This window comes from Corvus cornix, chromosome 15 (genome assembly GCF_000738735.6).
Source record: "Corvus cornix cornix isolate S_Up_H32 chromosome 15, ASM73873v5, whole genome shotgun sequence".
NCBI classification, from domain to species: domain Eukaryota; kingdom Metazoa; phylum Chordata; class Aves; order Passeriformes; family Corvidae; genus Corvus; species Corvus cornix.
The window spans coordinates 8,437,668-8,464,913 of record NC_046345.1 but is presented as its reverse complement, the minus strand read 5'-3'; the positions used below and the strand labels follow the sequence as shown (position 1 = coordinate 8,464,913).

Genomic DNA, 27,246 nt, shown 5'->3' with positions numbered 1-27,246 from the left:
GAGACCATAGGGCAGAGATGGCAGCAGAAGGAGACAGAGCAGTGCGGCTGGGAAGCACTTTGAGAAGCTGAAATTTCCTTTTCCTTCATGTCTGTGGGATTTCCAGCACATCTGCATCATAGGGAGGTAGGTACACTGCTTTGGATACCACTGGAACCTCCACTTCACCATTTGGATACACACATCTCCAGCAAGGGCTGTTATGGGAAGGTCAAGGAGGTAAAAAAGCTTACAGCTGGCCGGTTTGAGTTTGAAAAAGTATGGAATGAAGGAAGTGGCACTAACACATGAGAGGTTTCTCCCAATACTCACTATTTTTCAATGTACTTAAAGCTTATAATTTAAGAAAGATCTAAAGGAGTAAACTTTCACACACTTCATACAATGACTTTGAATGTGTCACAGTCTTGGCTGAAAATAGAAATGGAGCTAATGGGCAGATGCTGTGTTCTGTGATGAAACTTGCACTAAGGTTTTGTAAGATAAATTGCCCCTGACTTCATGTTACCCACATGACAATTGTGGTTACAGCAGCAGTGACAGCAGGACAGACAGACCATGTCCAGTTCAGCTCTATCAAGCCCTTTGTAAAAGGCTGCTGCAAGTAGACTATTGGCTATTTGTGGCTTGTGGCTCCTCTCTCAAGAGAAGTTATAAACTGGAAGTGATACTGAGTGTTATACAAGGGGGAAACAATGCACAAAAATTGAAGGAATGAAAAGAAATTTTAAAAAAACCTGCTAAAAATATGTAATTATATAAAAGTGTGTGTGTATTCACACACCCACATGCAGAGCCACACATATGTGAAAGCATGTTTCCTTGAAATTTCAAGAGAAATTACGGTTTTGAAAATATATATTCCATGTTCTGTTGCTGCAAACCAAAGTCATCTGTTTATCTTGACAGCTAAAGAGGGTGAAGGCAGCTGCAATTTGAGCTTCCCTTCACTGGCCAGCTGGTAGCTTAAAGCCAGCAAACAGGAAGGGGGAGGTGACTTATCCCCACTGGTTGGTCTTAGAAGTGGTCACTGTACAGGATAGCTTTGGAATTCCAAGGGTTATGATTCTCCTAGGAACTGCTGGGCTAATACTGTTTTGTATTTTCTTAAGGCCATATGGTGTCTGGAAGCTCAGCATCAGGTGACCTCCAGCACCATACACTGGCTCAGGGCCACCAGTACAGAAACAAATGCATCACTTAGTTTTTCCATAGTTGCCATTTGTTTCTCTCAGTTGTCTTTGAATCACTATAACTGTCAAGACGCTGTAAGTGGTATTCACTTACAAACACCAGGAGTATGGGATCATTGCTAGAAACCAGAAACATCAAGCAGGTCAGGTCCAACTCCTCAGCATCTTTAGAGGATGCCCTAGTCTTGACGTGTATCTGGGAGAGAGAAGTGTTACCTTGCTTTGGCAGCTGCCTGTGCAGAGCTGGCACAATGGCGTGGAGAAGGGGCTTATCTGAATGGGCAACAAGAAGAAAGAGAAGGAAGGAGGGGTGTGATTTATATCCATTTCATTATTTTCAGTGACAAAATGCTGCATGTAAGCTGGTTACAGCTGGATTTCTTGGGTGAGCCCAAAGCCCAGTGTGTGTGAGGCTCGCTGATTACCCTGTGCGATACCTGGGGCTGGGAGTCCTCACATCAGTGCACTTTAACAGCAACACACAGCCTGTTTGTCACCACTCTGAATCGGCTGTAGTGATTTCTTTATTCATCCTTTTTCTGCACACAGGTTTTATGATTTCCGAACCACAATGTAAAAGCTGTTCAGCTCTTAACAAGCCATGTGGAAAAGCAATGTTGAATATATAAGCATGCAGCGTGTCTGGAAGGATTGCCGTATTTTCCTCTGAAGAATTTGTTTAGGTTACATAAAAGAAATAGACAGGAACCCTTGGGTTTTCATTTGGTGGTTCTCCCTCTGTTCTGCTTGGCTTCTCAGCATTCAATAGATCCCAAGGTCAGGCTGTTATTTGTTGCTAGGCCAAAGTGGCAACCTCCCACCCTAACAATGCTGCTATCTTCATATCATCTGAGCTATGGGGGCCACATTGTGATGCTTTGGCAGTGTTGCTAGGGAGGTTGCTAGGTTAGACTGATGTCACTATGTGGGTTATAAATTGCCTTTACCCTGCTGGCCTTAACTTGGCCCCTAACACAATGATCTAGTAGATGGCATTGAAGTGTTCAGAAGAGACATTGGGAGCAACATCTTCGGATCCTGAACTTGGCAGCAAACACATGTTGGAGCCATTCAGTAAAGGAACCCACTTGTAATCTAGAGAAGAAAATAAACAATTTATGAAATGCATTCCTTCCTGTCCAGAAATTAAGACAACTAATGAGAAACACCCAGTTTCTACCCACATGCATGTGCTAAACCCAAGGCTTTCCCTTAATGCAGGCTGTGTGCCCTCTACATGCCCCACTGTTAAGAAGAGGAAAGAAGTTTTATGATGACAAAAGTGAGAGCTGAGGAAACGAGGTAGGTGAAGTGAGAATTTCCCAGCTTTGAGTCACAATTGCAACTCTACTAAAATGTGCCACCAATGCCTTTATTACCACAAAAGTGCCATTCCACATAGTCGGGTTATTTACATGTTCCTAGTTTGTGACCTCAAGGGATGTTTTAATCTCGCTTGTTACAGAAAATAACAATAGCTGAAGAATAATTTTAATTGAGTTTTCAACATATTAGCATATCAAATTAAAAAATTCTATGTTCTGCAGAATATGGGGGGGGTGTGTGCGCACATGCGTGCTTTTGTGTGCATTTCATTTGTTTTGAAAAGGAATAAATAAAATTAGATAAACATGCATGCCATTCAGAGCTGTTCTGGTTTAATAAGTAAATACATAATTAGACAGGCTTTTCTTTATGCATGATGTCTTGATATGCAGGGCTTTAGCTGCACACCTCTCATCAGCCTTAATGAAATTTATGTGGCTAAATCCCCATGCATTGTGTTGAACGTACACCTTAGTATATTTGTAATTAATTTTTAAAGACTGCAGACCAGAAGACAGCTCCTACAGTGCCGTGTGAATCCATAGGGTGTATACATATTTATAAATGTTTTAAAAATGCATATTATATTTCACCCACAGAGCATAACATCTCTACTGGCTGGAAACATGTATTAAAGAAGGTAACAAAAATCCAGAGGAAATGTCTTTGAAAAATAGTTAATACACATGGGCTACAGCTGCCTTTTAAAGATTAATTTCTTGGCCATTTACAATGTGTTTTTTATTATCAAAAGCCAATGGACCATATTACAGAAAATCTTGCTTTGTAAATTCCTTTTGCGCTTCTTGGGCCTGTTCTGTTCCACAGAATTTGGTCCTTTCCTTGGCAGACTGACACTGTTGTTCACTCTGAACTGGGCCTGGGGTGTCCCAGGTTAGTGCATGTTCTGCTTGGTGTCACCAGAGGAAGCAGCACTCCTTGTGCGTGTACTGGAACTGTTAAAGGGAGGGAAAAGATGCAGATCTGAGTCTTTGTTTAAAATGTGGTTTGCAAGGCTGCAAACATAACTTTGCAGAGTCGTACACATGAGTGTAGATATTTGCATGCATTAAATATGTGGAAGAGTTTAGAGAGCTGGAATCATACTTTTAAAAATGTGGTCTTATTGAAGCTGCACTAGTTCTAACTGGATTATTATAATTTCTTTCAGTTGTTGATTTCCTATAGCATTTGAAAATGAACTAAAGGCTGTATTAAAAACACTTACTGCTTATTCTCTGTCTTCTTTTTCCTTCTCCTAGCCTTCCCCTTTCTTTCTCTCAAGACTTCCAGAGTTTAGCTTCGTGCCATGTACTCCTCCTTTTCAATATGAGACTGGACAGAATGTAAAAGCACACACCTCTGTGTACGCAGCAAATCCTGGCCTGTCTCTGTTTCAGCCTCTAAGCAGCAACATTTCCAATACACAAAGAATTCAGGCTCTATGCTTCCTCAGATCCAAAATCAGACCTTTTCAGGTTCCTCTTAGACCCGTAAAAAACAAGGGTGGCAGTGGGGGTTGAGAATGAAGCCAGTAACTGTTCAATCCTGCCAAGTACTGGCCCAGGGAAGAGAAAAGGAACGGCAGGCTCACAGCTGTACTAAGGACGAGGAATTGCTCTTACCCCTTAGCAAGCCATGAGAGGATGGACAATCTGCTGGGGTGGATCACAGACATGGGCAAGTGCCTTTCCCAGAGCAGAGGCTTGTCTTCTGTGACCTTGGGCAAATCATTTAACCTCTCTCCATATCACTGTTCTGTTTCTGAAATGAAAATAAACAGCAGTAATGCACTAGGAAAGCTAAATGTGCTGGTGGTTATGAGGTGCTCAGATGAGGATGAAGGTGAGATAAATACTTTAGACAGATTTAAAAAACCCTTCCTCAACTTCTGTGAAACTTTCAAACATTAAACTCAACTTCTTGGTATGACAGACAGGATGTATCCCTTGCTAAACAGGATGGCTTGCATTTTATCATTGCAATGTAAGTAGATGAGGTTTTTCCAGGGCACTTTTGTTCTTACTCATCTGGTAGCACTTAGAGTGACATTTCCATATTTGCAGCACTGGTGTGCAGGGCACCCCAAGGTGCCCATTTCAGTAGAGGATTCCCTCCCTGACTGGACCCATTCGTTTAGGTCTTTGTCTGGTCATACAGTGTCTGCATTATCATTGAAGTATTCATTTCTTGGAAAGTGTTAAAATCTGATATGTAAATGTTGATTTTTTTTTTTTTGAAATGTGCTCCTGGGGCTTCTTCATCTCTGCCAGAATTAAGTGCAAAGAGAATTTTTACAGCCGACTTGTAAATTCCTGACAAGAGGAGTTTATAATAGAAGTGTTGACATAACCTTACCTACAGTGACAACTGAAACTAGTTTGTTAGGGAAGAAGCAAATAATTTTCTTGCAGGAAGGCAGGAGATGGGCATAGAAGGTGAGGCAGCTAAATTTTTTTTCCCTGAGGATCCCCAGAGGCTATTGTGTGAGACAGCATGTGAAATGAAGCTGAAGCAAATCGCATAGCAGGCAGAAGAAACATTCTGGAATTTGCTCATTTTCATGAAGGAGAAGGTGCAGTTATCCTCTTATAATTTTTTTTACAAGCTATGTTTCTCCCCTCAGAGATAATCATGAAGGTCTTATAGCAAGTCAGTGCTTGCTTTTAACCTTACAGCTCTCTCTTACTTCTTTCTTTCTCCCTGAACACCTAAGGCAGTCAGGAATGAACTTTGGTGCCTCAACTCCATGCCTTCAACAGGAGCAGGAACCAGCCCTTTGTTTGCAATCTGTCTGTCTCTTACAAGTAATAATTTTTTTTAAAGCCTCTAAATCTTATTTCCTTGAATCACCTGCAAGAATTCAAAACTTGAGAACTTAACCACCCAGCAATAGATGGACAAGCCTTTGTGCAGCCAGGCTGAGCCACAATAAACATTGCTGTAACTTAAATGAGAACCAAACCTACTGATAGAAAGAAGTGATTTTAACTTAAACCTGAAGCCAAAGGAACGTATGTAGAGTTGATTCTTAGTGCCTTTGTTTCCCCAAAGTCAGCTGAGGTTTTTTTAATACCTGTCACTTCTCTCCTGTGGACGAGGGGAAGAGAAGTTTTTCAATTCTTCTTGCAGATATAAAATCTGGCTGGATTCAGAAATAAAAGTGCCTCTCATACACTTTCCCACACTCTTCTGCTGGCTCCAACTCTCCCTGAATCTTTGGGATTAACTTCTAAATGGCATCCTATTTCCCAAAAGGTTTAACAAAGCCTTTCTTACACCTTTGCTGTGATGTTTATGTGTGCCCATTGGCAAGTGGCAGCAAGATTTACTGTGAGCTAGCACACTTCAGAGCCTGCGTGCTGGGAAGAAAAGGCAAGGCCTGACTTCCTCCCGGCTCAGCCTCTGCCCTACCCTGGCATGTTTGGCAAAATCCTGAAGAAACTTTCCTGGAAAGGTGAAAGGTCAAGGGACAGAGTATTCAGCATAGAGTAAATAAAATAAGCAGTTGAAAGCAGAGAAAAGGACAGCTCCAAAATAGGAAAGCCAGAACTAAACCCTCTCAGTACTTCCTAATTATCCTGGCACAGTTGTGGCCCACGTAATGTGCAAAGTGCAGGAGCTATTGATGAGGGCAGGGGGGACTGAGCAGCACTGCTGAATGCATTCTGTGAGTGCTGATGGATTTTTAAACCTCCTTTTCACTGCAGTGTGGTTGGAAGGGCAACATGAGCTGGTCTGGCAGGATGGCAGCCACAGGGGAAGATTAACCAGTAAGAGACCAGTTTGCACAAAATGTAAAGAAAAGCAAAGACTGCAGATCCCATATTTGCCTTCTCCCTTCCCATTAAAACAAGATTTTTGCCCCTCCCTGTATTCTTTCTTTTTAATACATGTTGAAATACAACCCCTAGCTCTTAGGCACTGCCAGAAAACCTGGCGGAAATACTGCATTCGGAGCCATAGCCATGCGTTGGAGGATGTGGAAAACTATCACTTTTTCCCCTGGCAAACCAAACACTCATCGGGGGAGCAAAGCGCCAGCGAATGTCTCTGCTTTTTTCCCCTAAAGTTCAGGATTTTCTGTCAGGATTTCCGCTCTGGATGCCCCTGTGTGTGTGAAAGGCGAGCTGGCCAGTCCTTGAACCACGCTGGAGCGAGATCTTTGCCCCGGGAGAGCCTCTCCTGGCGCTTGTTTAGGAGTGCCCTCTGCTGGGTTCCGCAGGGGCCGGGCCGCGCTGGGGCCGTGGCACTCGGTGGCCACAGGGCGAGCTCGGTGTGCGGCCCCGGTGCCCGTGAGCGCTCAGCACCGCTGTGCCCTGGGCAGGGCTGGAACGGAGATGGCGTTTGGCATTTCAAACTGCAGTGATGCTTCCCGGCCTGCATTCAAGGCTAAGGGCTGCGTCTGGGTGATATTCATATACATTTAGCCCCCGGTCCCTGGCTCTCACAAAAGGATATGGCGTGTAGTGTAGATTTATACCAAAAATGAAACGAACAAGGGGCAGAGGCTATTGGAGATAAGTAGGTATTAGGACTGTGTTTTCCATCTCATGTTCCTAAATGAGGGTAGTGACACAAAGCATTGTCAGCAACGAATTGGCAACATCCAGCACTGCTGTGTTTTGATCTGTGCTTATGGGACTATTGGGACTGATTTCTCCAAATAGTCTTTTAAATTTTGAAAGGATCTGCCTCTATAGACAGCTGCTGTGCTGTCTGTATCAGGATACAGAGCTGATATTGTCATTGTTACCCAGAAGTATTTTCCTTTTTCTATTTTCCTTATTTTTTTACATTTCCCTAAAACTGTGTTCCATACCAAGCTGATGTGACAGCAGGGTGTGGAGGAAAAGCTTAGGTGGCAGTTCTGTGTTGGTCAGGAGGTAATGAGGCATCCCCTTGCTAGAGGCTTTCCAGAATAGACTCAGACTCAAAAATTGTTCACTGAGGAAAATGTAGATATTTGAGCCTAACTCAGAGCAGGATGGGCAACCACGCATCCTCTTCCAGATCTTTGTTAAGAGGCATAAGAACTTTTTATGGCAAAGGCTTTCATCTTCTGTCCAGACACTCACTTTCATGAAACATGTGGGATCTTAATAGCTTTGAAACATTTTCCTAGAAACTGGCCATCCAGTTGAAATATTACTGGGACAAGGAACAGACAGACAAAAATGACTGTACCGTCCTCATTTTTCTTGGAAGCCAAATACTGAGGGCTTGTTGCAGGTTTGATTTAAATAAGGACAGGAACTCTGCAGTCTTGTGGCTGTGAGCGTGTCATATGCATTGGCATGTTGTACCTGTTGGTGACAGGGAGGAGGGAGTCTGAAACGTTCCTGGCATTTCCTGGTAATTCTGTGTTAAATTCTTTCATGGGAGTTTTCATAAGCTTCAGTTTATGGTAAGACCAGCACAGTCTGAGTCTTCTTCTTCAGCCTTTTTTCCTTTCCCACAAATCAAAGCCATTGGGAAGGAAGTGATGGGAATACTGACCTGGAGAACAGAGTGGCAATGGAGGCCTGGGAAGGCATGCAGGTGATGTCATGGGTGCATGAAGAGATGGAATTAGGAAAAAGATGGGAAGGAAGAAGGAGGATGAAGGACTGCTAAAGAAATTAATAGAAACAATTGTTTGTGGAATGGGCATTTGACTGGAAGGATCAGGCACCAAGGTCTGTAGATAAGGTAGCTCCGACAACTGAGCAGTTCTGTCAGAGGCCGTGCTCGTTGGTTATCCAGAGGAAAAGACAAAGCCTGAGTTCTGCCCTGATTTGATCACTGATCCCCTTTTGGTTCTTGGCAAGCTACTTCAGCCTCTCCACATCACTTCTTTGTGTAAAATGAAGACAGTGCAGCTACACAGATAGGAATGAGAGCAGAGACCTTTCCAGAGTGATGACAAATCATGGAACCATAAGGCTGGCAGAGACCCTAAGAGATTATCTAGTCAGACAGTCATCATTTTTTTTAATCAAAGGACTGCCTTGGAATTTTTTTAAAAAAGCTGTTCCATTGCACAGTGCCAGCAATGGTTTGAATATTAATAGTAACCAAAAATTGTATTTTACTCTCTAAATTGAAGGAAGGCTCACGTTGAGCAAAAGTTTTCAAAAAAGCAATTAAAACCAGATCCACTTATACTTTAAAATAGGCACAAGTCCCTTTGTTCTGATTAGTTTTATCCTGACATCACTCATTTTCATAGATACTTATAAATGTTTTCTTTGCTAGTTAGTCCAGCTTTGTTGAAGTGTAGCGGAACCAGTGCACAAACTGCAAGTGTCCCACTCAGTGTTGCTCTCAGGCTGCAGGAACTCTGCTGCAGTGAGGTTACTTGGAGATCTCCCAGCAGCACTGCCAACTCCATCCTGATTCCAAGCATTGCTCCCCTTATTAATCACCAAAAATATCCTGATGTTAGCATAATTTTTTTTTCTCCATTTATTTGTAAGGTCATAAAAGTTCCTCCATCTGACCAAACTTGAAGTGCAAATATCAATAGCAATTATCACTCTGTACTTGAAATCATGCTGTTACTGGGAGGAACAGTCAGAACAAAGCCATGTTAAGTCAGGAATGTCATTACACAAGAAAATACCAATCAAAAATCACACCTTTTCATAATTAACTCCTGTGTGCCTAAGGAGAGGATTGCATCCATCTCCATCCCTTTGCTCAGTCTGTTGAAATGTGCAGAGTAACACACCAGCACAGCTGCTCTGCAGGCAGCAGAGCGTTAATCCAGCTCAGTAATGAGGATGCTATGTGGTCATCTTCTTCACATTATGTGATTCATATCCTGTACATCCAGGAAGCACTGAGCACTTTATTAGAGCTGATGAATGTACTTTAACCGCTCAAACACAGTATATTCACAAGTGCGTGTGGTACTGTGGTTTCACTGTGCTGGAGAGAACTGAGCAAGATAAAGGAGTAAATAGACACTATCATTGCAAATAAACAGTTTGTGCAATCCTAGGTGCTGGTAAAAGGTCTGTCTTTAAAACAAGAAATGACCACAACTTTCTTTTGAATAGGGAAAGACTGGATCCTCCTGTGGGAAAATAAAAAGTTCTGTGAATATCAGTTTGTCAAGTAAGCAAGTAGTTAACCAAGTTACCAAGTCGTTGGTAGTGTTCAAGGTTCTAATCTGTATTTTAGTCCTCCTGAAATTTTAACTTGGTAGTCTGGGAATGACCAAAAGAAGACTGAAAAAAGTGTCACTTTCTGAGTTCCAGAGCATAAAAAAACCCTGAACTGTTAGTTCATTTTCATCCTGAGCTTCTTCCTGACATGCTTCTGTCTTTCACAGCTGGAAGGACCATACTTCTTCTGAAACATGACTCCTAAGGATGTTCAATTTATGACGCAAAGGGAGAGTATTCCCTGTGGCAGTTTATATCACAAATGTAAGATACTCCTCCTCTGGAAACATAGAACAAGAGTCCTTGTGCTTCCAGCGTTACAGGATTGGGTCTTATTGACCAGTAGGATACTGCAGTTCCTGGAATAACTGCAGTGATTTAAGTTTGCTGTAGCAAAAGGGAACAACAAGTCTTAAGTGACAAATAAGTTCCTGTAATTCAGAAAATGTGGTTTTATCAGAGAGTAATCGAAATTGAGAGAAGTTACTGAAACTGTGGCACACGTATGTATGTATATGCTCTATCTGAACATTTCCCCCATGAGCACAGTGGAATACACATCCTCTGTGGAAACCACTCATTCTTTCACCTGGGCATGTCCCCATGTAAACTGTAAGATCCAAAACCCTGAAGAAGGAAATGAGATGCGAATTGTCTCTCATTTCTATGCTGCACATGAAAATTGGGGGTGATTTTTCCTCTTCACAAGCCAGCTGCCAGGAGGGAGGGCTGGCTGGACAGGAAAATCCTGAGTTAGTGGGAAGCTGAGTGATCCTTATGTCCTACATGCCAGAATTCTGAACCCCATCAGGTTACACAGAAAAATCACCTTCTGACTATACTTTCATGATCAGTGTGCTTTTCTCCTTGAAATGTACACTTGATCCCCCACCCTCCCCTCTAATTTTATATCACAGAGAGGAAAGCAATAATGTTTTGTCCATACAAACCAGCAACCAATTCCTTCTTGAAAGCTTCAATTAAGGATGGAGTGTCCTAAGTGCTTCTTAAATCCACTGCCCTAGCTCAAAAAAAAAATATTTACACCAAGATTCATGGATATAATTTATCTGTAAAAAAAGTATTGAAAACCTAAACATGCCAAATGCGCATGTAAGCCAAGCCTCCCTTTGTGTGCTCCCAGAGGGTTCCCCCCCACCACACGTGCACACTCACCCCCCTGCCGTAAGAGATCCATTTTATAGATTCAAGGACAGCTCTCTCCAAGAGAAGAAGGGACGTTGCCAAGATACCAGATGCGGTTCCATTCAAGACCACTCATAGGAGCAATTCAAGATGAAATCAAATTAGATGTGTTGGTTATACATAGCGCAGCCTGCTTGGGATACTAAATGACAGAGTTTGCCAATAATTAAGTGAAATCTCAGAGATGATGAGTCCCCAGAGCTCTCTAGGTTATGTTGGTCTAATTCTAAGTGTCATCATTATAGCAGCAGAGCAAAATACTCTGCATAGTCTACGGAGCTGGAATTTTGCTGTGGATATTAGCTTTTCATAGCCAGTGCTACGGGGCAGTGCTGAGCTTCATTACATGTCTTCTGCTATTACACTTCCTTAACCTTTCCCTGAAATAAAGCTCCTGAAACCTGGCTCCCACTTAATAATTGATAGTTAGCACTTACTATCCACAGCAGTATTCATATTCAAAGCACTTTACAAAGAGTTCATTAATTTCTCTGAACCCCCTCCCCCTTGAGGTGTCCACCACAATTACCCTAATTTTGCAGAAAGGGAAACTGAGGCAGGAAGGTTGTGCCTTATCCTGGGGCTGGAGGACAGTGTGACAGCCAGCACTAGGGCTCAGGATCTTCCCTATGAGAGAGCTGGCTGAACTTCTGATGGTAGGAAGGAGGTTGTTCTCAAATTTGATGTGGGAACGGAGGTGCAAGGAGGCTTCCTCCAGCCCTGGAGAACCTCCACAGGGAACTGCTGAGCATTCCCATTGCCTGCAGGCAGTGAGGAGCCAGAGTAGCCTGCTGCTGGGTGCTGTAGCCTTCAAGAAATCCTCTGCAGGTCTGCCTGGGTGGATCCTGCCCTGAGAGGAAGCTGGAAGTCTATGGACAGGTGAAAAAATTGCCACCTCTGAGTATTGTGGCAAGGAGGCTTGAGCTTCCTTGGCAGGCCTCACTGGAGGAACTCCATCCTTACAGCTGGGCTGAACAGGCCTGCCTAGGGACCACGGGGAACACACTTTGTATAAAGATTCAGAACATGAGACAGGCCAGGATCAGACCCAAGTGTTTCCAAAACCTGCTCCCAAGATGACCATCTTCCACAGCCCTCTCACAGCAGCACTGAGCCCTGATAGAATCAGTTTACCAGGACTTTTAGTGTCTTAATGGTGCCCATTTCATTGTTAGCCTTTGCTCTGCTTCCAGAAAACTGAACATCACAGGCATGTTCAGAAGAGGAATGACTATTTCCAGCTTTGCAAGCATTCACTTCCAATCACTGGATTTGAAATCATGTGGCACTGAATTTGTGATTCAGGAAGGTCACTGGCTGAACAGAAACCCTCCTGAAGAACAGGACCTGATTTAAAAAGAAATGACCTAAATATTAAACATAAAGAAGGTAATGGAGGGCAGATATGAAAAAGTCAGTCTGAAGCTAAGACTTTCAGGAAGGGCTTGCTTCAAATTTAACACTTGCTATGTACAAAGGAAGGCAAAAGTCCTGGGGACTGTGGCATCAATGTTTCTATAGCCACTAGCAGCACACAGGAAGACAAAATCTGCACCCTGTTAGCCCCTGGCTATAGTAACAAACGTGGCAGGGGTAGCACAGCGATTCCCAGTGCTGTGGTACCTCCCTTGGCCCCACTCAGCCCCAGCTGCAGGCACTTCTCTGCTGTCCCTGCTGCCTGCTGCCCTGGCCACCCTCCCACTGGCAGCTCACTGCTGCCCCAGGAGCTCTGCAGAGCTCAGCCTGCCCTCGGCTCTGCGCCCTGCTCCAGACAGAGGGACATTGCAAGGGGACCTGGGTTCATCCACAGTGGAAAACAGTATCCTCAAGATGATTAGGAGAAAGTTATAAAATTTATAGAAGGTTCTGATAAAGATCTTGGATAAATATGTTCATATTACTAAAAGATTCAAACCTAAGAGGTTTTTAATTAAAGACTGGGGCACTCAGAGCTATCTTACCAAAGAGGTAATAAAATTATTGACTAAATTACTAGCAAAGGCAACTGAAGCAAGGAGTTTAAATGATTTCCAGAGACTGTTGTCCAAGTGAAGGTTACAGTGAGAGAGCCAGCAGTGCAATTAAACCAAATGAGGTCAAGTATGTAGGGCCTTAAGGCCTCTGCCTGCTCCTCAGATTTCTTTTGTTCTTATAATTCAATTATAAAGACCCCCCCTCAAGAATCATTTAACTGTCTCATAAACCAGTTTGTAAACTTTTTTATTTTTCTGTAAATTGTCTCCTAAAAAGTGGCTTTCAGTATTTCAGGCAGCATGGAGTGTACATGGGTTTCACAGTGCCTTTTGTTCTCATTTGAGTATCACATGCCCCTGGTTCTTCATACAGGCCAGGGCTCTCCCAAAGCATCCTCAGCCCATGCAAAGCATCTGTCGCTGGAGGTGGTCATGGATAAAAACAATGTGATGAGGAGCTGGAACAACTGTGATCATTCTGTCTCTCATTCCCTCTTGCTCCATCCTCTTCCCCTCCACCACAAGCTTTTCTTTATCCTGTTTCTGTGTGAATCAGAAAGAAGATAAGTTGTGTGTGTGCCTAATTTCCTGCCCACTAGGTCACGTATCCCAACCCTTAACATCATAAATGAGCAGGGAATTCTTCTGGCCAGCAGATGCCTATATAGATCCATTATCATAGAATTAAACACCTTTAAGGTATAGGGACTTTTCTTTTTACACTTTTTTTCAATTATTTTTTGTTAGAAATGTAATTGTAGAATAGGGTTACATGGAAGTTGGGGAGCATCCAAATGCAAAACTTTTGCAGACTGCAATTCTGCTGTTGACAGTGTCAGTGTCCCCTGACCAGAAGGGAAGCTCACATAGCTTGGAGATCTCATGGGACTGTGTCTCATAGTGCAATTTTTCCTGTTTACAGAGGCAAAACTCAGTTATTTACTCCTTTCAAGTAAGAGAGCATTTGAAATATGAAGCCATTCCTGATTCACCTATAGGAAGAGGATAGAAGTCCTAAAGTGATTACAAATTCTTCTAAGCAATTTAAGCACAAAACTTCTGTTCAGATCATGGCTTTAGAGGGTCAAGAGTCTTGGGTTTCTGTTTGCATCATGAGGGGCTTTCATGCCTTTGTAAATCAAGCCCAGGGTAGCTGTCTTTACATGAGCCACAAGTGAGAGCCTAAACTTCATACTTGCAAGTGTTTCCTTGTAAAAATTCATATCCACAACTGGCAGCATTCTTTCTCTCCTGTGAAATTCCAAGTGGCAGATCTCTATTTGGAGATTAATTGAATGCTAGAAGTGACTGTTGTGGCAGGGAGAGAAATATTTATTCCTCCTTTCTATTTCTATTTAATTACAGCTAAAACAGTTTGGTTGAGACATTGGAAGTACTGGTCAAAGGACTGACAGGTCTGCTTTCTCAGGAGGGTCCTGCAGAGTTGGAGTGATCTGTTCCCTCACTGCACCTCAGCAGGAGTTGGGCAGCTCAGTGGTCTGAAATCCGTCAGGCTTTGCTCCATGAGTCCTCACAGATTGGCCAGCCTCTGTTCCCAAAACTGTACCAAGTGGGGTTTAGTGGGGTGACTGCTCATCTCCTGGAGAGAGGAGTACTGGCCCTGTTAGCAGCAATATTCATATGACCACTGGTGTTAGAGATGAACTCAGAACTCACTCTGTGACTGATCCCTCTTACAAGGTTAACATCTTCTTTCTCAGTTCATTAAAATCTTATGCCTCCTTCCCCAAAGGAAAGAAATGTCAATATATGAGAGAGGAAGATAAGTTAATGCTACATTCAGGTTGCAGAGCTAGAGATTTTGGAAGTGCTGAGGTAAGATGCCTGTGCCAGTGCTAACTCAGCCACATTGCACACAGAATGTACAGCAGCCTTGTTCCACTGGTCACGTGCATAGATTAATGCAATTACCTTTATCAAAATATATCCCAAAGTATTGCTTATTGCTAACCTGTCAAATTATAGGTGGGGTCAATGACTGTACCATGGTGGCATCTGTATGTGGTCAGGTAGCTCAATGCCCAGGACAACAGTTCCCTTCAGTCATGGGACATAGATTTACTGAGTAGGAGTCTGGAGTAGCTGCAAACCCAGTGGCACTTCCTGGATGGCAAAGGAGATTTTAGCTGAGAAAACGCTTTTATTACTGTAAAAAATTAATGCAAAATGTCAAATATTTCACACCCAAGCCGATACTGGCAAAATGCCAGAAATATTCAGGTTTCGCTTGGGGTGTGAATATAGTTGATCATCTGTAATTCAAAGCCTTTTATTTCAAAGGAAAGAGACAGTGTGTTGCAATAGATTTTGTAGTGATAAATATCAACTGTGCCACTTCTCTCCCAAAAGGGATTTCCCACAGTTCTATAATAATATACAGTTCAAAAGGCTATACTGAGATTTATAGAGCTATACATTCAAAAATTGGCATCCAAGGCGCTTTGCTCAGCTAAAGTAGATTTGACTTGCAGCCTTCACAGTTCTGTACAACTCAGAAAGCAGCCACAGGTCCAAGGTGCCAGCAAGCCTGCATGATTGGTGAGTGTGTGGTGGTTGGGTCACTCAAATCTGTACAGGCACTTAATCTAGAGAGTCCTCAATTGTGTGACCAGATACTCTGGAAGCTTTTAAATGTACTTGGCCAGCACATCTGGTCAGGTTGGAGTAAATGGACAGAAATTAATTCAAATCAAGAGAGTTAGAGCAACTGATGCCAGCAGTGAATTTAGCCCTCTCCATGCATGTATTATTATTATAAACTGCTCTATTTTTCTTCTTTTCTACTCTATTCCTGTTTATTCTATCATCTATTCTATTCTATTTAAAGCCTCACCCACATTCTAATCCACTTGCATAGCAATAGTTTGCTTGTGAATGCCCACTGAATTCCCCAAAACACTTTCTCTACAGACATAGGAAAAATAGAGAAAATTACAAAGAAAAACAACTTTATAGGCTTTCCTGAATTCTCAGCTTCATATAACAAATATACATTGACCCATTAGTTTTCTGCGTATCTTCCATTGTTTAAAGATTTACTCTCACAGATAAATGCAGTATCTGTCTACACCATTTTCAGACTTCCCATCTAATTTTAGCTGTGTGCCCTGAAGGACCTTGAGGTGCGGGAATGTGGGAGCCATGTGGAAATTTTAGATTTGTTAAATGGATGGGCAATAACTTTCAATAGCAAATATGTGAATTCAAGCATCTGTAAACAAAAGCACCTAGATTTTCAGCCTGTAGATTTTCAGACATTGGAAGAACACATAGAAGAGCAACTGAAATTTTGTTATTGAAGAACTTCACAAGAATTTTATACTTAAAAGACAAGATATAAAAGAGGACTGCATAACATCTGACCCAAGAGCTTGTGTTGCCTGCCAAGAACTTTCTTTGACCCATCATGATGCTTTAGCAAACAAACCTCTCTGGGCTGCCTTCTTAACATAGCCCACAGCTGGAATGGCGCCGAGCCTGCTCAGCACTGGCACACATGGAGATTTGGTAACCCTCAGCCATTTAATCAGCTGAAAATCAAGAATGATTTTTCCTCTTGGTCAGTAGCTGCATGGCATAAAGAGTTGTCATCGATCCCAGACTGAATGTGTCTGCAAAAGGCACATATGGAAATAGGGAGTGGCTGCTCTGCTCAACTGAGCACTTGTGAGACTCGGGCCAGATTGCTGGATCTCATCTGGACTCTGCAGTCTGAAAAGAGCAAAAGGGGGAGGCAGAGAGAGAGAGGGAGACCTAAGTGCTAAGAAACTGAGAAAACATGACCTGCAAGGAAAGGCTGAAAGAACAGTCTTCATTAAATTTAGAAAAGTAGTGAGGGAAGCTGCAAGACTCCAAAAATGTAAATGGTGTTTCTATTTTATATTTGTATTTTAAAATCCTCACTCCTTAGGTACACTAACACAGGATAAGATATAGTGGGCTAATTTATAGCAAAGGGTACTACATTAAATAGCGGGGCTTCATTTCTGAATGTGTGGATATTTCCTGAGGATAAACACAATCTCCTGTTTCCAAATATATATCCTTATCTCCTGAAACTGGTAAGGTCTAGGTTTCTAACATTATGAATTAAGCCTTTCATGAAAACTCCAAAGCAATGAGACAATTGATGTTCAAAGTTGTGATTATAAAAAGACATTTTAGAAACACGTGTCACCCTCAAACCCACAGTAAGCAATGCTTTATCTGCAGTTGGCAGAAAAATGAGATTATCTGATTATTTAATGAGAGTGTCAGTGTTGTGCCATTCTACCTCTCACATATCTATTGGCTGATCTGTGCCCCATGAGAATCACAATGATACCTGTTTACAAAACACAAATGGCACCACTTGAAAGATACACACTGATATTGGGAATAATGTGTAAAATGGTTAGTGCCATAAAATCCAGCTTATCCCCACTACTCAGCAGCAAACTTTGTAAAAATACTTTCAAAAGTCTGTCATTCTGCTCTACTTTCACAGTGACTCTGAACATTTGAAGTTGGTAATTGAAATAAAAATGAAATTTCTTACAAAATTTACTTTACAAAAAAAGTTTGGGACTTTTATTCAATCTTTATTAAAAGCCATCCAGACAAATACCAAGAACCTAGCATTGCAGGATAAATCATATTGGGCACAGATGAGAAATGTGCAAAGATTAAAACTAATTTGCCACTGTTCCAGGCACTGAGGATGAATCCTGGTCTGACTGAACTTGCAAGTAACAGGCCCCTGGATTTCAATGAGATAATAATTTGATCCATGCGATTGCCTCTGTCTCATTCTTTGATATTGCTGTAATTGCCTCTTCTTCTTTAATCCAAAACAACTGAGATAGAAAGGAAAAGCCACATATGTTTTTATAAGAAAAGGGCAATACATAACATTAAAAAAATGTTTCATCAAAGGTGCAACCATTTTAAATGCAAAACAGAGGCTAAAGAGGTGACAAATTCAAGTTCTTAGTGTTTTTGTTTAAGATCTTTCAAGTATTCCTTTGCCAGGGATACTTGTTTAATTTTTTTAATGTATTCAGTTAGTCATATTCAGTTCTCTTTTATGTCCACTTCTCATGAATCACTTGATAGATGGACTTCTACAAGCACATCCCTTTGGGGAAAGTAAATTTTCAATGATAATAGGAACTTAAGACATGCCATCCTGGATCAGAGCAAAGGTCTATCTAGTCCATACTCCGGATCTGTCAGTAGCCAAGAGCAGTATATTTAACAGTAATAACTTTGATCTTTCAGTGAGTATTAAGTTGGTGACTAAGCAGAAAAGGAAAAGAGCAGAACATTCCAAAATTCAGGAGAAAGAGCAAGTGAGCCCATTTCTGGCTGTGCCTTGAAGGCCTGTGTCTCACAGGGAGCAGGCCCCAGGCTGGCTAGGCACAGCACAGGGCAAATGTGGGGTTGTGTCCAGTGGGATCCACTTGTTTTGTTCTCCTGCCCAGCCAGGGACAATGGCTTGGGGAGCTGGCCAGTTGTTCTGCAAAATGGAAATGTGTCATTAAACTCTAGCAACAGGAACGAAACGTGGAGGGGAAAGAAATGGCTGGAGAGGGAACAATGCAGGGTGGACACCAGGAGGCCAGGGCAGAAGCAGTTTAGTGCTGGCATGGGGAGTAGTTCTACCAAAAGGAATGGTTTGTGTTTAGGAACTTGAACTTGCACACAGTACCAATATTTGCAATGTCTAAAACCTGTTCTCTCATTTCCAGAGTCAGAGCTCCACTTGTTCCAGTGAGACTGTAGTTAAAAGTTCTCAAGATTTAGCTCATCTTTAATTGTTGCTGTCTCAATTAAACTGCATCTGTGATAATAACAGCCCCCCTGGAGTCCCAACAGAAACTTAAACACACTGTAAATTAAATAATTGTGTAAATTATGAAGTTTATACCTACTGGTTATTGCATTAAAAACTATATATAGAGCACATGCTTTTTATAAACTTTCTACTTTAGGAAATCTTATAAAAAAGGTTTTTAGCCTGCCAAAAATCTGCAAGGATCACTGATAATTTGTTGATCAGCATAAGGTTCATTAAATCTATGCACTTCATTATCTGATTAATTCAGAGGCAGGTTTGTAATCAGTGATGAAATGTTTAAGATTCTACAGCTCTGGCCTCCACAACCTCCTGCAGCTCATTAGAAAAGCTAATCAGATAGAATTTTCCACCATGCTGTTTACTGTAGCCCTAATGGAAGACAATCACTTTAAAATTACACACTTAGCAGGTAATTTCTAAAAGCCATAAGCCATGGAAGCTCTGTTCTCCCTGGGTTCTTTGTCTTTCTTTAGTAGGGTAAGGTAAGCAATGGAGAATTCTGTTAAGAGTTTGGAGAGCTATTTTGCAATATCGAATACAATGTAAATGCTGCTGAAAAATTATTTTGGTCTTCGCCATGTTTCTTGTCACCTGGGAGCCCTTTCAGAGATCATGTTTGATGAGCTTGATTTAAAACTTAGATGGTTTCCTACTTTGTCATTTGATCATTTGAAGCATTAAGAACTTTCTTCATTTCTTCTTACTTCGAGATGGATACCATTAATAAAAAAATAACAACTTCTTGATCCTGGGGTTTCACAGATCAGTTATAGACACTGTTTTGCTGGAGCTTTCTGAAGTCGCTAGTATGATCTGAAGGAAAATGATAACAATGTATAGTGATAAAGAACTAGAAATTAAGGTGACTTAAAACATAAAGTATTCTTAAATTTTTAATAATTGAATCTCTGGGAATTATGAGAAGAGACAGCAGAAGCTGACAGTCATCTCTTGCTCTGGCAATACTTCTGCCACTGCTCTGTTTTTCTGAAGGGGCGTTGGGGAATGCAGATGGAACAGTTAACACCTGAGAAACACTGCTATTCCACCTGTTATAGAAAAGATCCTTTAAATAAAGCAAGTGTGAAAAATCATGGACTGGGAGCCAGATCCAAGGTGGCAGAACAATTCCTCTGACTCACTCCACTGCTTTCTTCATCATGTGGACAGAAGTCCACTTGTGGTTTGACTGTTGTATGTGTTACTCTCTTGTTTTAACACGTGAAAGGATGGGCTCCCTGTGACTGGACAGGCACCCATGGAGACAGGGGCTGGAGGTATTTGTCCCTTTGCACATAGCCAGAATTGAACCCATTACAGAATGGGAAATGCCATTTGGACCGGGGACGTGCTTTTGGTCATGTGGGGGAAATACGTGACATAAGGATTTATTTTCTTTAGTGATTTTTTGTAAGAAGATCCAATCTAAACTTTCCCTGCCAAACGATGTTTATCACATCTCTACCTCCAGGCAATAAGGAGTAAAGGCATATCCACTGAACACCATGAAGAAGACAAATAACTAATACAAATTAATCCCTTTGCTAACCAGCATGCTCTAAATTTGCCAGCTTGAAGGGCTGGATCCTTACTTTGGGGATCTGTCTTCTTGTCACTGTCCTGACTCTATGAATAAGCAGCAAGTTGCTAATGCCAGCTCTAAGTCCCGCTTCTGCATGGATGTGACAGCTTAACAGTTGTGCCTGGGTCACAGGAATGAAATGTGCTGTGTGGGAAAGGTCAGGGGTAAAAGTCATAGCAAAGTATATCCCCTTCAGTGGATGACACTGCTGCTTTTTCTTGGTTAGAACAATATTGGAGGTTTGAAATACTGGAATTATAAAACTAGACTTGGGTTAATGTTATGTTATTCCACAGGGTCTGCTCCATCAAACTGACCTAAGAGTAGAGGAGAGCACCCATCGTGCATCCAACCTGTGTCAGCTTTGCTGTGAAAGAGCATTTCTTGCAGTGGGGCAAGCACGAGTGTGTGGGCTCCAGTTCCTGGGATTACCTTGTGACCACCCTGTGGATTGTTGTGTGTGTGTCTGGCAGAGCCATTCAGCCTGGTCATTTTGCAGACCTGTGTTCTCAAGGGGCTAAACATATTAGTAGAAACAGGGGGAAGTATCAAAGTATTTGAAGGACTGGAAACTCTCTAGAGTTTATATGCTGTAAGAAGAGCTGCAATGTATCACATTGATGAAGAGCATGTGTTTTGCTTTAAAAGTTTCTTTTTAAAATTCCCTGAAGGCGACGCTGGGGCCGTGGAGGAGAGAAGGGACATTCGGGGCACGGCCGGACTCGAGGGACGCGGGGGGCTCGTTCCCCGGGCTCTGCTGCCACCTAATGGTGTCCCCACAGCCCCGAGTCAGCCTCGGAAACTGCTCCCTGCGTGTGCTCTGGGAGCGACTGTTCCTTTTCCCCTTCTTGATAAACAGGGACTATCTCTGACACATCCTCAGGGAATACCAAGGAGCAGTTTTATGCCAGTAGTAAGGTGAAGTCTCCTGTATTCTGTACCTCGCTGTAAAACCACCTAAGGCTCACAAATTGAAAACATTTTAAAAGCACCTTCTAAATTACTGATAGGTCTTTGGGTACTCGTACAGGCAGGCCAGAAGCCAAACCAGTGCACGATGACACTGGCTCACAAGTGTCCCCACATCTGGGAGGGACAGACTGGCTTCTCCCCACAAATTAGTAGAACCCACACTAGACCTTATCACTTTATATCTGAAAAATCCCCTTCTCATCAAAGAGATTAATTCATGAGTTAACTGTGAAACTAAACACAGTGCAAGGGCAAGATAACTCTAGTAAGGTTTTATTAGTTTATCCTTCACTAAATAGTGGGTTTAAAAGTAAATTATGAAAAAATACAAGAAATATGTTGCTTTAAGTAAGCCTGTATCACAAGAAAGCCATCTCCAACATCCATGTTTACAAGAACCAAACACTAAACACATTTGTATCTCAAAACAAACAATGAGATAGATACAAAAACCAACAATGCTTTAAAAACCAGTAAACCTTCCACTGGTCTAAACAAATAATCATATTAAATAATGTTATTTAATTCAAATATTTGAATGTTCACTTATTTTAAAATACTCCACATATAATTTAGCTGTGAGCCACCCTTTACCCCAGTCCTTTGGAAGATCTTCCGGCATTAACCGTCCTTGTTATCAGCTGATATACAAAACGTTCACTGATGATGTAACTGATGGAGTAACAAATCCCACTGGTGCTGGGTTTCGCTCCTGCTGCTCTTGGTTAATGTGTCATTTCACATCTTGAGGTCACACTTCCACTTTTGCTCATTGCTGAGGGTTGGGTTGCAAGCTTTAGAACACAGACCAGTAGACCTCTGCATGTACCTTTCCTTAGGGTACACAGCACGTAAGTAATTGCTGCTTGGCATCCAAGTGACCTCTGTTCAAACAGGGTGATGCTCCTAAGTGTTAAACATTTTGGAGCTCTTTGGAAGTCTCTCCCTACTAGGATGGTGTGTTGCCTCTAACATGAATTTCCTTTTTATACTACACTTTGAAGTAGAATTTGGTAGGTCTGACTATTTAAAATCCAAGTCTTCAATCACTGCTTGAGTCTCTGAGCTGACTCTCTGGCTATAGAAACCACATTTGGTATGTACACAGCCAGCACAAGTGGAGGCTCCCTGCCAACAGCTATACTTCTTGTAAATTGTTTGACTAGAGTGAGATTTCTTGGATAAGGTACTGACACATGATTAAAAGGAATCTCTGTATCTCCTGGTCTATCAGCCAACACAGTGACACAGATTCCTCTGTCAAGACCATCCCTTTTTCCTCCATTGCTCATGCTTCTGCTGCAAAATCTCACTTCATGATCTGCATTCTGCAAGAGCTCACTTGGCTATGGAGGCTAGGTTGTTACCATGTCATCCTTTGAAACTTCTATCACATTAGAGGGATGTGCCATCTGTCAGCTCTCCCTCAAATCAACCATCCTCATCCAAGTCTCAAAATCTCTAAGCCACTTCTCCAGTAGTTAGAGGAAGCTCTGCTTCAGGGTGCTCCTTAGGTCCATCAAAAGGGTCATAGCCATGTGGAGCTAAGAACACTCTAAATTTTGTAGCCTCTTGTCTTGGAGACTCTAGAATTAAGGAACACTTGTTTCTTACTGATTCCTGTGTCTCAGTGGCCTCATCTGAAAGAAGCCAAGACCTAATTGCCTTGAAAATGGTCTGGTGTCATTACCTGGATCTTTCTTCCAGTTGCTGGGCAGTAGAAGCAGTTTAGTGTCCTTGTGCTTGTGCTGCTTTGCCTCCTGCCATGCTTCCAGAGAGCTTCCCTCCCTCCAAGCCAGTTATTTTGAAGAACACTCCATAGTCCCTCCAGCCCCTTTAGGGCATTCTGGGGGTGATAGTCCCTGACTGTCACAGCTGCTCAGGTTTTTTTTCAGAGAGAAATGGTCTTTTTCACTGTGATATTCAGAGTTTCTAGTACCATGGGACCTGTCTCTGGTTCAGGCTGATAGAAGCTAACGAAGCATGAATAGAAAGCAGCATAAAGTTCACAGTATTATTGTTGTAATACTTTGTACATTTGACACCCTCTCTGTCTCTAGACCAGTGTCCAGAATCAAAGGGGGACTTAATGCATTTAGATTTTTATAAAGTTAGGAAACACTGCGTTCAAGGGGAAAGGCATCTGTATAGGACAGAATCACTTTAATAACATTCATGACACACAAAATGCAGGAGGAAGACAATGAGTTTATAATTCTATAATGGATACTTACCAGACAGAACAAATGTCAGATGACAATCATCATACATAATTGATTGCTTTAAAATGCTTGTCATTAGAGATCTAAGACACTGAAGAGACAAGAAAACCTACATAAAAACTTAAAATTGTTGGCCAGAAATAAGGATGGAGGATTGTCAACAGAACAATAAATTATGTCTTTTTTTTTTTAACCATTTTAGATTTAACAACTCCAATGGAGAGGCATATAATTATTTAAGGCATTAATTATTTTTTCATCTTATCTTTTTACCTTTTACCTTGCTCCTAGAGATTAATTTTGCCCTTGTGGATTACAGGTCCCTTTGATGTATTTTCAAGGTATTGGAACCCATTTGAAATCTGAATTCTGTCTATATTCTGGAAACCATCATATCAAAGGAATCCTGAATGTCTGGAGTGTCCAGCTGGACCAGAACAGAGGTCTACCTATCCCACCCCTTTCTCCTTGTCCATGGCAGTAGAGGATGCTTTATTTAGGGACCACCATGCAAGCCAACAGTCTGTCACCTCACACTTCCAAGCATCCATAATTATGACCAGGCATCAACTGGAGATGTTAGATGGTTATTCCATGCCTATTCTCTTTTTAATCCATGTATAGACCTGTTACCCAGTTTGACTAGTTTCTTTTTGAACCTGCTGACAGTTGCCTTTGCTACAGCCTGTGGTAGGGAGTTCCAAACATTAATTACCTGCTGTGAAAAAAGGCCCTGTCTTTGGGCTGTTTGTAATGCCTGATCAGCCTCTGTGTGTGCACCTTTGTTCCAGGCTGACAAATAACAGCTTCATACTCAGCCACTGCCTTTATGATGTCATAAGCCTTGATCATATTTTCTCAGCCGCCTCTCCTGCAGGTGGAAGAGCCCCAGCCACTTTAGTCTCTCTTAGTATGTCACTGTTGCACTCTCTTGATCACCACATCTGCCCTTCTCTTTACCTTCCCTAGTTCTGTTGTGCTGTTCTTGTGGTGTAGTGACCTGTTCCTCTTATAAGCACAATGGGGAGGTACCAAGTTTTCATACAGCAACCAAATTTTTCTTATTCTTTTCTCTTCCTTTCAGTTTTCATGAGGTTTTTTTGTTTTCTTTCAGATGGCCATTCCATAACAGTAAAGTAGCCAGGAGAATCTTTTCTAAAGTTTTCAATGGTTGGGCTCTTGTGGCTCACTTGTTCACAAAGTCTGTTTGCACAATTTCTTTTTTAGAAGTGGAACAGTTATGTTGCTTAAAACAGTGGAAATGTGATAGAAAGTTCTCTGTGGCAGAGGGCAGGCATAAGTATAGTGTCCAGTCTTTTGAAGATATGACAGGATAAGCACTAAAACCCACATTCTGGACACTCTTAACTGTCAAGTAAAATAATGGATACGACCTAGAAACCGCACCAAAAGGCAAGTTTAAAAATGCAGAACCATCTTCCAAGCAATGTAACGAATGGCCTGGGTTTTGCTGCTGACAGAAGAGTATGAGGTATAATTGATGAAATTCTGTCTCTGAAGAAATTCCTGCTGCTTCTCCAGGATTATGTAACAGTGTGTCCTGACTAAGTAACTGGCATCCAGGTGAGATCTAGCACTGGGAGTACAACTGCACAGTCCTTGGTCATCCACAAGATGCATGTGTTGGCACCATCAGATCTGCTCTGGATCGAGCCTGACCCAGGCACTGGAAGGATCCAGGGTACTGGCAGCAGGTGTGTGAAATGTGCCCAGTTCTGTGTAAACTTCTCAAACACTCTGCTGTAATAAACCATTTCAACATTAAGTGTCAATTTGTGAGAACAGCTACACTCAACACCAATTTCTTAAGAGCTGGCTGGGCTGTTGTTAGTTATAGTGTGGGTGGTATTTTTGTCTTGTTAAAGGAAATGTGGATTATCTTATAATTATCCCAGCTAGTTCTGACACTCTCTTACAAGCTCTAAATTCATGGATTAAAACTACAGATGGTAATTTCAGAATTCCCTGTGGTGCTTCTAGTACTCTCTGGTGTTTGGTGCCTCTGTGTCTCAATGCAGTATAGATGAGGGCCCAAATAATTGTATTTTGGGGAAAAAAATCTTTAGAGAATCTGCGAAGATATGTGGTAAATATTGGAAAATTATGCAGTCAAATAAAGATGAGCTGAAGATATAAATAGAGTTTTGGCAAGTAAAGAAATCAGGATAGTATCTGAAGCAGCTTGTTTTTCATATTTGTAGACATCTGGATAATCAGTTGTAAGAATTCTTCTTCCAAGTTACCATGGTATCAGATTTAGGTATTTCTACATTTCACAATCATAGAATCTGAACTAGCTCTTTTATCAGATGTCAGCAGTTTTAAATCTTCATCACCAGCACCCCACTTCAGCAGCACATCAAGAATCCTCAGACAGTCTCTGCAGCTTCTGGTTTCCCACAACCTGTGCGTGCCTGGCGCGTGTGTAACCTCTCCACCCGGTCAGCACAGGCTCGCTTCGCATCTCTCCACTGCTTCCCCAGGAGGGTCTGCCTCTTTCAGTTTCCGCTGGTTCCATTTTCCTGGAGTAAAATGAATGCAAAGATCTTTACATATCTAACAGAATAAAGTTATTGTGATCATCAAATATATTTAATACCTATTTACAAACTATTTCATAATATGCATATGAAGTAGGTGACGATAAAGGTGATTCCTGTAGGTGCTGTAGAGCTTATTTCATTAACAAATGTTGATTGAGTTTTGTAGCAATAAGCACTGTATTAATGCAAATACTCATTAGCAAATAGCTTATTCAAGGACCAATTTTAAGAGTATAATCCTGTGCCTCGTAATTAAAAATTACTGTTGCATTCTTACAAGTTTTTGAAAGCCTGCTGTAATAACCACAACATTTCCTTTTCAGGTTGTCTGAGTCTGTAAAGTTTATTTTAGAGCTCAGAACTTCTTTTGGTAACTTGTTCTGTAGAACAAGTGTTAGATCAAGAGAGAACATGAACTGACACAAGTGTGGGGGAAAGGGGAATTGAGGCCACACATGCAGCAGTCCTGGAGTAATATTCCTGAGTACACTGGGCCAATGGAGAATGTTTTAGGGAGCAAGTCAGGTACCTGAACACAGACGTCTGGTGGCATTTTAGATGTGATGTAGTAACTTATGTCCCATGCCATATCTGCCAGCCCTGTGTCTTGGATACCTGAGGATTCCTGATGCTGGATTCTGTGGTGAGACTATGAACTGCTCCTCAGCTGGGGAGGATCAGAGCTTGGCAGCAGCTACGCTAAGAGCTCCCATTGAAGGGCTAAAAAGCACGCGGCAAATGACAATCTTGACTAGTAGTGACAGTGGATTTTCTCCTCGTCCACAGCACTTTTCTCTCGGAGATCGCGGCAGGACGCTGGAAGCAGGGGGCGAGGCTGGACTGGGCTGGTTAAGGTGAGGTAAGGCCAAGGGTGGTTTCATCAGACACCAGCGGAGCTGAGGATGGTTCTGTGGTCAGATGCCTCTTCTGAAAACGCCCTCCCCTCTCCCTTCGGAGTATTTGAAGAAACTAAGAAATAGAGGTTATGAAGGGCTCTGAAGAGGATATGGGCCTGTTTGGAAAACCTGTAACTACAAGTGGTTGTCTCTTTCCCGGCGAAGAAGATGGTACCGAATTTGGGGGATGCACAGTAAATACAAAAAGGCACAGCAATACTTATAAATCAGTGACTGGGGATTGAAAAGGCACTCGGAGAAAAGGCACCACAGAGACCTCAGGGTGGCCGGGACCCGAGTC

At 42.0% G+C, this 27,246-nt stretch overlaps 2 long non-coding RNA genes across 2 annotated transcripts; one reads left to right on the top strand and one right to left on the bottom strand.

The window, feature by feature from the left end:
* Positions 1–26,908, top strand: LOC109144442. Its single transcript, XR_002045218.2, has 3 exons — positions 1–126; positions 2,415–2,495; positions 26,836–26,908. It is a non-coding gene; the product is annotated as an uncharacterized LOC109144442 (long non-coding RNA).
* On the bottom strand, positions 21,521–27,246 carry LOC109144441. Its single transcript, XR_002045217.3, has 2 exons — positions 26,579–27,246; positions 21,521–26,028 (listed from the first exon to the last, which is right to left on the bottom strand). It is a non-coding gene; the product is annotated as an uncharacterized LOC109144441 (long non-coding RNA).